Here is an 11,007-nt window from a genome sequence, read left to right as displayed (position 1 = left end):
TCAACAGTATCGGAAAAGCAGCTCACCTTCGAACGAAACAGGTGATCTCGTCTGAAACCCACGCATAGGCGCTTAATCAAATCAAAATATATGGTTCTGAGACCTTCTCAAGGCTCAAACATCTGTGGGTGTACGAGTATTGTGCAGCCTGAAGCGACAAATGAAAATATGGGGAATTTGGACTGAGGAGAAAGGCATGATAGGATAGTCTATACAGTTGAACGAAGTCACTGTGCCAGGATGGCATAGTGGTTAGTGCATCTGCCTAATGAACAGAAGACCCAGGTTCGAATCCTGGCCTTGATACAAATTTTCATTCTTCACTTCAGTCTGCACAAATAGGTAATAGATGTTTTACACTTGGAAAGATTTCTGGAACCATATAGTTTCGTAAGATTAAAGCCTGGGGCTCAGTCTGGACCCCTGTTTCGTTCGATGCTGAGGTGCTGTCCCAGTACAGTTCAAGAGCCCCTGAAACGCTATTCGACTTTAGGGAGAATACCAAAGCGGTATGAGGACTGAAGGCGTGAATGGGCATTTGTACTGAGGAGGGAGGCTTGCTAGGGTTGTCAGTGCAGTTGTGCAAAGCCACTGTGCCAGGGTGGCGTAGTTATTAGCACATTTGCCCAGTGAACAGGAGACTTGGGTTCGAATAACGATCTTAGTACAAATTTTCATTCGCCGGGTCAGTCTGCACATATACATCTAGAATAATACATTTTTTCGCATAGAAAATATAGGAGACCATAATACCCCCGAAAAGAGTACAAACAGACCACCTTCAAGACAATTAGCTAAGTAAAAGTTTTATATTTTAGTAAAGTGGACACGGCCGTTCAGTGTCACTTCTTTCAGAAAAATGACGAAATTCCTTTTACTACACACGTCATTATATGGACGTTATTGAAGTGGTATATTACAACCTGCAAAGGTGGACAAAAGGACTACAAGAAAGATAAGTACCTCCAGGGGAGTTGTGGATTTGAGAGAGAGATGAATGTGGGCTCGACTTCAGGCTAAAAAGTAAATATAGGTGGAGACGGCGAGGTCAGTGCAAGATCCGGCATGAGCACGTTGTCGCCGTCTGTGCGTGGCGTGGCCCCTAGACTGCCCCTGGAGGTTATCAGCCCACGCCTCGGCCTGGAGGGTTAAAAAGCGGACTCCTGTCGGTGTCCTCACAACGTGCTCTTGGCCCAGTACCATGTGTTTTGCAAGGAGCCCGCAAGGGATGTCACAGGTCTGAGTTATCAGTATTACTTTTATATCTGAGGTCAAAGTAGGAACTTCTATCAAGGTTCGCCGTAAGAGTTTGTGGACTTATCAGTATTACTTTTATATCTGAGGTCAAGGTAGGAACTACTGTCAATGTTCATCGTAAGAGCTTGTGGACGTTAAATGCACACTCAGATATTTTGCAGGTAGCGTGGATACCTACGAAGGCTCTCTCAAAAGTTTTTAGTGACTCTTAAAGCCGAAGTCTGACGAGAATGGGATTATTTCAGTTTGAATAAGCATTTTTTTTATCCTTGGAACTTGCGCGCAGGGATTCACACAATGCTGGATTTCAAGCCATACTGCGAATGGTGAGTGAAGACGCAGACAGTGTTGAGTCAGACACTGTGCAATATGGATATATCAAGCCGCAGTTTTCGTGCAGTGAGTACAAAAAGAAGTTTAACGCAGAAGAATTCCTCGCTAGCCTGGTACGTGTTTTTGATGAGTCCGCCCCTTCTAGGACCACAGCTGGGAACTAATTTCGTGAATTTTCAAGGGATGGGGAATTTCTTGAAGGTGGACGTCGTTCCGGCATCCCGCACTGTCCGAACCCCAAGAAAACATTGATGGTGAGGAAAATGATAGAAGATGATACTCACCTCGCATTTTGTGGCATTGGAGAGATCCTAAATATTCGATCGACTGTGGCACAGACCATCTTTCATGATCATTTAGGCCTGACCAAGAGATATTTGGGTTCCACAGTCTCTGACAGACGCCGTAAAACGCACAAGAATGGGTATGCGTCGTTTTATGCTTGAAAAATTCGACAAAGGGCGGTCCAAAGACACTCAATATTGTCACAGGTGCGAAATATAGTTGTTCCAGTGTGACACCTAAATGAAGAAGCAGTCTTCAGTACGATGCTTTCCACGTGAGGAACCACCCACGAAATTTCGGAGAAGTTGGAGCTCTGGAAAGAAGATGATAGCTACTTTCTTCAGCAATATGGGCCATCTCACCTCTGTGACCTAGGGCACACATCGCCCAGTCAATGCTGACTGGTATGTGAGTGAATGTCTGCCGGAAGTCACAGCCATACTGGACCCACAGCACCCAAAATCGAAGAATAACACGACAATGCCTCAGCACACACGGCTGTCAGAACAACAGGAGAAGTCAATAGTGCAAGTGCTACCGCTCCCACCCTATTCGGCTGACCTGGCTCCGTGTGACCTTTCTGTTCCTAGAGACGAAGGAAAAAATTCGTGAGCAGCGGTTTTCATCCAATGAAGAGACTATCGAGGCATACAACTGTACTGTAAGTGACTTCCCTAAAGAAGCTTGGCCTGAGACGTTTTTGAAGTGGCTGCAAAAGATGGAGAAATGCGCTTACGAAGAATATTTTGAATTGTTGTAACAGTTACATTGTTAAAAAAAGGGTGAATTCATGCAAAAAAACTTCTTCTGTAACCCTCGTATGAGTAAGTGTTAATCGTTAAGTAGGAGGGGCAGACGGAAAATGTTTAATTTTATCATCTCGAAAAAAATCAGGATGCGGCAGTGAAACTTGGTGATGGTGTTCGACCACCTCTTCGTATTTACTCTTCACTGCGACACATTTTTACCGACGATGCATGAATCTGCGGACACTTTGGTTTTAAAAGACTGCATCTTGGTTGTTTAGGAAAAGTTCCATCTTGAAAACGACCTCCTCGTCATTTCGGAAATGCCTGCCGCGCAATGGTTTTCGTGTCCGAGGAGAGAGGAAGGAGAACATGGGTGTGAAGTAAAATGTGGTAGCCCAGAGAAGCTCAGGCACAGTCATGGAGCAAACCACTACCTTCGACACCTTACCACGACACTTCACCTTCACAGCTTTCTGTAATCTCAAAATGGGCACAGATGCTCAATCCAGCTAAAACCCAAGCGTTATTGGTTGGTCGTTCTAGGTTCATTTCCCTGAAACATCGAGAATCTCTTAATGGGGCAAATATCAACTTCTCCTCCTCGGCAACGAGTCTAAGAGTAATAATATACGAAAATCTTAAGTGGATGAAGCACGTAACGATAATGTGCAAGAAGGTGTCGGTATCGCTCCACGCCTCACATAAAAATGAAAGGTTCTTTCCTCTTGATCTGAAAAAGAAACTTGCCCAAACACTTATATGTCCAATTGTTGATTACAGCGACGTTATCCCGTAAGAACCTTCTCAGGGAGGATCAAGGTTCCTGGGACAATTTATGAACGCCTCTGTTTGATAAATCTGCGACGTTAGACTTTTTGAACATATTTCACCATCACTTGCACAGCTGGGTGGACACAAGCGCAGAGATTTCCATACTCTTCGTTTCTTCCATTGTCTTATCAGAGTACACTGTCCAACATATCTCTCCTCGACCCTAACGAACTAGTCTGAACAACGTGGCGAAACACTCGTTCCCGTCAGAACAAAATCCTTTCTGTACCACTTCATCGCTCAGCAACTGTCTCGGTCTTTACAGTGATCTAAATAATATCTCCAGTTCAAAAGACAGTTAACGATATAGCTATTAAAGCAACAATAATGACTACCGTTGTTCCTGTACGCACTCGTTTGGCCGTTTGCATACTTCTTCCCAACCACATTTTCCTCATTTCCCAGTGTTCTTAGAGGGTGTAGCCTCCTCCCTATATCAGAAAAATACACTGATCGACATTTGCTAAGGAAGAGCTGACACTTGCTAAGAAAAATCTGCCAGCTGCTACGGGACAAACAACAATTTCGATCACTGATAGTAAAAGGAAATGTAGAGCTCTTAGAGGTCGGGATGTTTCATCTGCAGCGAAGCCTGTGCACGAATTCTCTGTATGCATTTAACAGTTTCGCAGCACCGTATCTGACAATTTGTTTTTGGAACCGAATAGTGGCACATTCCGTGTGGTACGTTTTTTTTTCCTTTATTGTATTTCAATGCCCCATCTGGGGCAGGCTGGCAGCAGCATATGCGCTGCTCTTCAGCCGAAAGACATTAATCATACAATAGTAGGCATTTAAAATAACACATAGGAGAGAATATCGCGTACAACGATATAAAAAAAGAGGGAACATCATAGAAGAGAGCAGACAAAAAGGAGGGCGACTGTAAAATGGAGATAAAAACCGTAAAAAACACACAAACCAAAACCACACACTGGATCATAAAAGTATCGACGGACGGCATAGCACATAACAATCACTGACAATAACACTATGTGCAAGTCCAGCACACAATTAAAATCACATCTCTTGAAGCACAGGAGAACAGCTCCAAACACAACACTGACATAGTACACTGATGACGATAAGCAAACAGAGAGGATATGCCAGGGTAATACAGACAAGGGTGGAGGGAAGAAGGAGGGGTGGAGAGGGGAGGAGGGAAGGAGGGAGTGAGGGAGGGGACAGGAGGAGAAGGGAAAAAGGGAGGGAGGGGAGGAGATGCAGGAGAGAGGGTGGGGGTGGACCAAAGAGGGCTGGGAAGGGAAGGATGTGGGAGGGAAGCAGTCGAGGAGGGGTGCAGGGACTCACGGAGGGAAGGAGAAAAATCGGCTCTGGGAGAAGGAGGGGAGAGGAAAAATGGGGCACTGGGGAGGAGGGGGGAACAAGACCAGGTTACAGTTGGAAGGAAGGGTGGATGTCATGGCGAAGTTCAACATCCAGGAGGGGGATATGCTGGAAACTGCCCTGATGAAGGAGATGGAGGTTGTGGAGGAGGAGAGAGGGAGGGATACAGCGATAGAGGAGCGGCAACAGGCAGGGGGTGGAGAGGAAGGAGGAAACGAGTAGGTGGGGGGTGGGGATCAAGCCTGCGGACAGTGTAAAGGATGTGGAGATGATGGAGGAAAGGAGGAGGTGGGGAAAGGGGATGAGGTCCTACAGGAGCCATGTGGGGGAAGGAAGGTGGATACGGAAGGTAAGGTGGAGCACATGATGTTCGAGGATTTGGAGGGCTCTGTAAAAGCTGGTGGGTGTGGAGATCCAGGCAATACTGGCATAACAGAGGATAGGACGGATGAGGGATTTGTAGGTGTGGAGGATGGTGGAAAGATGCAATCCCCATGTCCGGCCAGACAGGAGTTTCAGGAGGCGGAGGTGGGAATGGGGTTTCTGCTGGATAGTCCGTGTGTGAGGGGTCCAGGTGAGGTAACGGTCGAGGTTGAGGCCAAAATATCTCAGGGTGGGGGTGAGCTGGATGGGGTGACCATAAATGGTGAGGTAGAAATCATGGAGGCGGAAGGAGCGGGTGTTGCGGCCTATGATGATTGTCTGGGTTTTGGAGGGGTTGAGATGAAGGAACCACTGGTTACACCAAGAAGCGAACTGGTCAAGGTGGGTTTGGAGGGTGCGTTGGGACCGTTGAAGGGTAGGATAGAGAGCCAGTAAGGCTGTGTCATCAGCATATTGGAAAAGGAGGAGAGGTGGGGGTGGCTTGGGCAAAGCGGCGGTGTACAGGAGATAGAGGAGAAGGGAGAGGACGGTGCCCTGGGGGACGCCAGCAATGGGATGAAAGATACAGGAATTGGTGTTGTGGATGTGACATAGGAAGGGCGGCGTGAGAGGAAGGATGTGGTACTGCAATGTGTTTGCAAAACATCATTTGAATTTTTACAACCGTGGACGAGTAGTAGGATGGTCAAAGCCGGTCAAAGTGTCACTACTGTAACCACAGTAATGGGTGTGTCCAAATGTGTGCTTAGCGATTAAAGAAGGCCACTGGATGTGGAAATACTATGTGAAAGCACGCTGGTGGTCGTAGAGGGACCAACATACCGCATGAGGATCGATTCGTAGCCGAAGTGGCAAAGAGAAACAGACGTTTCACTCCTAAGCTGATCACTGCATACCTTGCAACTGCTAGCGGTACATGTGTGTCTGCCAGAACCATTTTGCTGCGATTAAATCAGGATGGTTTGTATGCTCGGAAGCATGTTAAATGCATCCCACTTCGACCATGCCATCATTGAAAAATATTTCGTTGATGTAGGGAGCTTGGTGGTTGTTGTCAGCAACAGTGGTCCAGAATGATGTTCTCCAAGGAATTCCGCTTCACTGTGGCAAGTTATTTTGGCCACCGTGAGGGGAGAGAGAGGGGAAGACGTTATACATTACAGAATATTCATGAACATCGTCGGTATGTCCTAGGCATTATGGTATGGGCAGTCATTAAGCAAAATGTCTGAACACTGCTGCATATCTTATCACGAGGTACTGTTACAGCACAAGGCTTTGTTCAGGGGTGCAGTGGTTCCCGACTTTCTGTATATTCCCGACTTCCTGTTTACGGAAAACAATGCCCACCCAGACGGGACTACTTGAGGTGTCGGACGCACTGTAATGTGAAGATATTTAACGTATAGATTGGCTTGACATTGCCTAGACTTAGACCCTCTAAAGCAGTGGTTTCCAACCTTTCTTAGACCATTAACCCCGAGTTCAATCAGACTTTAGCTAGTAGTCCATGGACTCTGCAACAGTGAACAACAGGTGCAAAATCTACATCAGTTCCCGAGGAGGGCTTGTCCTTTACTGAAAGTGACTTTTGTCTGGGGAGTCTGACCTCACGCCTGTTATGCGGCTTTCCCTTGTGTTTAATCTGCGCCATTTTTGCCGCGCGGGGTTAGCCGAGCGGTCTGAGGCGCTGCAGTCATGGACTGTGCGGCTGATCCCGGCGGAGGTTCGAGTCCTCCCTCGGGCATGGGTGTGTGTGTTTGTCCTTAGGATAATTTTGGTTAAGTGGTGTGTAAGCTTAGGGACTGATGAGCTTAGCAGTTAAGTCCCATAAGATTTCACACACATTTGAACATTTTGCGCCATTTTTCCTTATAAATATGCCGCTCCACTCTCATGTTGTCCATCATTGCTTGTGATTATTCTCATCCAACACTGTCTCTGTTCCTTAGCAGTTGTTAAGCAGTGTATATATTTTGTACACCTATAAACTCTTTTATATCTGCCACTATCATTATTATTATTATTGTCGTTATTGTTATTATTATTATTGCTACTGGAAACAGCAGTAATAGAAGTACTACTAGTATTAACTTAACTAGCTTTTAGTCAGCATTAATAATTCACATTTTCTCGTATCATTCAATTACTATTTGCCATCCTAAATTATTGTTATTTCTTACGTAAGTAGTTCTAAATGGCTCTGAGCACTATGGGATTTAACATCTGAGGTCATCAGTCCCATAGAACTTAGAACTACTTAAACCTAACTAACCTAAGGACATCACACATCCATGCCCGAGGTAGGATTCGAATCTGCGACCGTAGCGGTCGCGCGGCTCCACACTGTAGCGCCTAGAACCATTCGGCCACTCTTACGTAAGTACTGTATGTGTGAGACACTGGTCCGATATAAGAGAGAGGCTGAAGGCCCTAATCTGATCAGGTTAAATAAATAAAGTAACCTCATCAGGAGATTTCGGTAGTTTGCTCCAGTGACGGTTTGCCCCTTGCGGGTATAATCCGTTAGCGACGGACGGTGCAGCTCCCGCCCCCCCCTCCCCCCTGCCTCCCAAAAAAAAAAAAAAAAAACTCAACATTACCTTGCTCGTTGGTGGCTGGGTCTTCCCTTGGTTTCTGGTAGTGAACCCATATGTTTGCACTAATTGCTTTGCTGCATTTTCTCTGACTCACAGTGATACATCTAACACTCGTCCAATATAATTTGGCAGCTAAAGAGGTGGTCTCGACAGGCCTGACACAGCTGCAACATTCCTGCTGTAACGTCGGTTCGATGGACTTTTTTCTATATGAACAGAAGCCAGTGGGTGGCGGCCTTCCTCAGTCTCAAAGTGCCGAGCGAGATATTGAAAACAGACCTACGTCACTTTCCCTTTTTCCACTGTCGCTTCGACTGAGGCACACCGGTGTTCGTGCACAAGACCCCCACTTCTCTTGCGACTCCCGGTCGTTCACAGTGAGACGATAGGCCATTTCGTTCTTCACCTTTCAGCCTTGTTTGCCCACTCTGGAAGTTTGCGCCACGCAACCACAGTCCAGTCATCTTAATGTGACCACCTGTCAGAAGCGTAGATAACCATCTTTTGCAGCTCGGACAGCTACGAGGCGTGCAGAAACAGAGTGAGTGAGGTTCTGGAAGGTAACGACAGGGATGTGAAGCCATAACGACTCCAGTGCTGTGGCCAGCTGCGCTAGGTTTCTCGGTCGAGGATTGTGTTAACAGCCCAATCGAGGTGCTCCCACAGATTCTAGATTGGGTATAATCATGGGAGTCTGACTGCCAGAAGATTACGGTAATGCACTGTGACCAACGCGCCACGTTGCATTGTCCTCCTGGTAGACGTCATTGTGCCGAGAAAAAACAAACTACATGTAGGGGCGGACGTTGTCCCCAAGGTTACAGAAGCTCGAAATTTAGCGCGGACTTCAATGCGAAATGCTTATAACAGTTTCCACAACGAAACCTTGTCTCGAAACCTGGCAGAAAATCCAAATAGATTTTGGTCGTATGTCAAATATGTTAGCGACAAGAAACAATCAATGCCATCTCTGCGCGATAGCAAATGGAGGTACTATCGAAGACAGTGCTGCCAAAGCAGAGTTACTAAACACAGCCTTCCGAAATGCCTTCACAAAAGAAGATGAAGTAAATATTCCAGAATTCGGATCAAGAACAGCTGCCAGCATGAGTAATGTAGAAGTGAATAACCTCGGAGTACTGAAGCAACTTAAATCACTTAATAAAAGCAAATCATCCGGTCCAGACTGTATTAGGCTCCTTTCGGATTATGCGGATGCATTAGCTCCATACTTAACAATCATATACAACCGTTCGCTCGACGAAAGATCCGTACCCAAAGACTGGAAGGTTGCACAGGTCACACTAATATTCAAGAAAGGTAGTAGGAGTAATCTAGTAAATTACAGGCCCATATCGTTAACGTCGATATGCAGCAGGATTTTGGAACATATATTGTGTTCGAACATTATGAATTAACTCGAAGTTAACGGTCTAGAGACACACAGTCAACACTGGTTTAGAAAACATCGTTCCTCTGAAACACAACTAGCTCTTTATTCACATGAAGTGTTGAGTGCTATTGACAAGGAATTTCAGATCGATTCCGTATTTCTGGATTTCCAGAAAGCTTCTGACACTGTACCACACAAGCGGCATGTAGTGAAGTTGCGTGCTTACGGAATATCGTCTTAGTTATGTGACTCGATTTGTGATTTCCTGCCAGAGAGGTCACAGTTCGTAGTAACTGACGTAAAGTCATCGAATAAAATAGAAGTGATTTATGGCGTTTCCCAAGGTAGTGTTATAGGCCCTTTGCTGTTCCTTATCTATATAAACGATTTGGGAGAGAATCTGAGCAGCCGTCTTCGGTTTTTTGCAGATGACGCTGTCGTTTATCGATCAGAAGATCAAAACAAACTGCAAAACGATTTCGAAAAAATATCTGAATGGTGCGAAAAGTGGCAGTTGACCGTAAATAACGAAAAGTGTGCAGTCATCCACATGAGTGCTAAAAGGAACTAAATACCTAGGTATTACAATTCCGAACAACCTAAATTGGAAGCAACACGTAGAAAATGTTGTGGGGAAGGCTAACCAAAGACTGCCGTTTTATTGGCAGGACACTTCAGAAAATGTAACAAAGCTTCTAGGGTTCTCCGTCATCACAGAATTTCGTCGCTTACCACAGATATCTGTTGTCAGAATTACGGGCAATGAGAAAAAGCGGTACTGCAAGCGAGATTCGATTCAGAGAACTCGCGTTAATGAAACGAAGCGCTTACTCGCTTGAATGAGAACACCTTGAATGCTAGAAACCGTAGGAAGTATATAAGCACGCCTAAAATGTTCAACTTCGGTTTCGGAAAATGGTTGAGAGTTGAGTCTGTCTGTTTACACACGAAGTGCGAGAAGTGACCTACACATCCTGTCAATATGAACATCCTGTCAATATGAATGAAATCGTTGGGGAAAGTTCGTACGGTCCCCTTGTGAGCAATAAACTACTGTCCACAGGTAAAATTCTGAAACAGTTTGTTACAATGGAACAGCAGTACGATGAACCTTAGTGTCGGCTGCCCGGCTAGCCGCGCGGTCTAACGCCCTGCTTCCCGGCACGAATCCGCCCGGAGGATTACTGTCGAGGTCCGATGTGCCGGCCAGCCTATGGATGGCTGTTAAGGCGGTTTTCCATCTACCTCGGCGAATGCGGGCTGGTTCCACTTATTCCGCCTCAGTTACACTATGTCGGCGATTGCTGCTCAAACAAGTTCTCCACGTGCGCGTACACAATAATTACTCTACCACGCAAACGTTTGGGGTTACACTCGTCTTGTATAAGACGTTCTTGAAGGGGTCCACTGGGGGCCGAACCGCACAATAACCCTGGATTCGGTGTGGGGCGGCGGTGAGATGTGTGGACTGCTATGGCCTGTTGGGTTGCGAACCATTGAGGGCTACGGCGGGACGAAGCCTCCCTGTTGTTTCTAGGTACCCGGTTTAACACACAATACGCACGTGAGGGCATTTTGGAAAGGTCAGTTTCCTATCAGCACCATCTTCGGAAAACAGCTGCAAAACTGGAAAACCACACTAATGTAGTGCATAAGCTAATACTGGAAACCCGTGGGGAGCAGACGTAAGCACTCTGAGGACAAGCATATTACGGTTTATTTATCGATTGAGTACTGCTCCGCCTTATGGATCAACATTTCCCACACCCTCCTAGCGGATGTTCAGCTTCGGCAGGCCATGCGAATTATTTGAGGTACGCTTCTGCCT

At 46.1% G+C, this 11,007-nt stretch overlaps 1 non-coding gene across 1 annotated transcript; it reads left to right on the top strand.

The window, feature by feature from the left end:
• Window positions 1–234: 234 nt before the first annotated feature.
• Trnai-aau (transfer RNA isoleucine (anticodon AAU)) lies at window positions 235–306 on the top strand. The gene has a single exon. It is a non-coding gene; the product is annotated as a tRNA-Ile (tRNA).
• The last annotated feature ends 10,701 nt before the right edge of the window (window positions 307–11,007 follow it).

This window comes from Schistocerca serialis, chromosome 8 (assembly GCF_023864345.2).
Source record: "Schistocerca serialis cubense isolate TAMUIC-IGC-003099 chromosome 8, iqSchSeri2.2, whole genome shotgun sequence".
NCBI classification, from domain to species: Eukaryota; Metazoa; Arthropoda; class Insecta; order Orthoptera; family Acrididae; genus Schistocerca; species Schistocerca serialis.
Note: the sequence above shows the minus strand (reverse complement) of the source record. Positions and strands in the feature narration are given on the sequence as shown.